Below are 1,423 nucleotides of genomic sequence, written 5' to 3'. Positions count from 1 at the left end.
GTTTAATTTTGCCGGTTCGATCGGCGAATCTTTTAGTTTTTCCTTTTGGCGGAAACGAGAACGGGGGCAAGGCGGGGGGCGCGCGTGCGGGGTGTGACGGTCGGCGGAGGAGAAAGAAGCATAATAGAATTTTGAGTGCTGGGAATGACGGATGTGATCATACCATCACTAACCCACCGGATCCCATTGGAACTCTGAAGTTAAGCGTGCTTGGGCGAGAGTAGTACTAGGATGGGTGACCCCTTGGGAAGTCTTCGTGTTGCATCCTTTCTTTTTTTTTTCCTTTAAAATTCAGTTTAATTTTGCCGGTTCATCGACGAATCTTTTAGTTTTTCCTCTTGGCGGAAACGAGAACGGAGGCAAGGCGCAGGGGCGCGCGTGCGGGGTGTGACGGGCGGCACAGGAGAAAGATGCGTAATAGAATTTGGAGTGCTGGGAATGACGTATACGATCATACCAGCACTAATGCACCGGATCCCATCAGACCTCCAAAGTTAGCGTGCTTGGGCGAGAGTAGTATTGCATCACTTCATTTTTTTTTTCCTAAAAATTTCGGTTTAATTTTGCCAGTTCGATCGACGAATCTCTTTGTTTTTCCTCTTGGCGGAAACGAGAAAGGGGGCAAGGCGCACGGGCGCGCGTGCGGGGTGTGACGGTCGGCGGAAGAGAAAGAAGCATAATAGAATTTGGAGTGCTGGGAATGACGGATGTGATCATACCATCACTAACCCACCGGATCCCATTGGAACTCTGAAGTTAAGCGTGCTTGGGCGAGAGTAGAACTAGGATGGGTAACCCCCTGGGAAGTCTTCGTGTTGCATCCCTTCTTTTTTTTTTCCTTTAAAATTCAGTTTAATTTTGCCGGTTCATCGGCGAATCTTTTAGTTTTTCCTCTTGGCGGAAACGAGAACAGAGGCAAGGCGCAGGGGCGCGCGTGCGGGGTGTGACGGGCGGCGCAGGAGAAAGATGCGTAATAGAATTTGGAGTTCTGGGAATGACGGATGCGATCATACCAGCACTAACGCACCGGATCCCATCAAACCTCCAAAGTTAGCGTGCTTGGGCGAGAGTAGTATTGCATCACTTCATTTTTTTTTTCCTATAAAATTCGATTTAATTTTGCCCATTCGATCGACGAATCTTTTTGTTTTTCCTCTTGGCGGAATGAGAAAGGGGGCAAGGCGCAGCGGCGCGCGTGCGATGTGTGACTGGCGGCGCAGGAGAAAGAGGCATAATAGAATTTGGAGTGCTGGGTATGACGGATGAGATCATACCAGCACTAACGCATTGGATCCCATCAGAACTCCGAAGTTAAGCGTGCTTCTGCGAGAGTAGTACTAGGATGGGTGACCCCCTGGGAAGTCCTCGTGTTGCATCCCTTCCTTTTTTTTTTCCTTTAAAATTCAGTTTAATTTTGCCGGTT

At 48.9% G+C, this 1,423-nt stretch overlaps 3 non-coding genes across 3 annotated transcripts; all 3 read left to right on the top strand.

Annotated features, from left to right (window-relative positions):
- The first annotated feature begins 149 nt into the window (after positions 1–149).
- LOC124893232 lies at positions 150–268 on the top strand. The gene has a single exon (XR_007050619.1). It is a non-coding gene; the product is annotated as a 5S ribosomal RNA (ribosomal RNA).
- A 437-nt stretch (positions 269–705) lies between these two features.
- Positions 706–824, top strand: LOC124893234. Its single transcript, XR_007050621.1, has one exon. It is a non-coding gene; the product is annotated as a 5S ribosomal RNA (ribosomal RNA).
- Positions 825–1,260: 436 nt separating this feature from the next.
- Positions 1,261–1,379, top strand: LOC124893233. Its single transcript, XR_007050620.1, has one exon. It is a non-coding gene; the product is annotated as a 5S ribosomal RNA (ribosomal RNA).
- The last annotated feature ends 44 nt before the right edge of the window (positions 1,380–1,423 follow it).

This window comes from Capsicum annuum, unplaced genomic scaffold (genome assembly GCF_002878395.1).
Source record: "Capsicum annuum cultivar UCD-10X-F1 unplaced genomic scaffold, UCD10Xv1.1 ctg56124, whole genome shotgun sequence".
NCBI lineage: Eukaryota > Viridiplantae > Streptophyta > Magnoliopsida > Solanales > Solanaceae > Capsicum > Capsicum annuum.
This window is presented reverse-complemented; position numbering and strand designations above follow the sequence as displayed.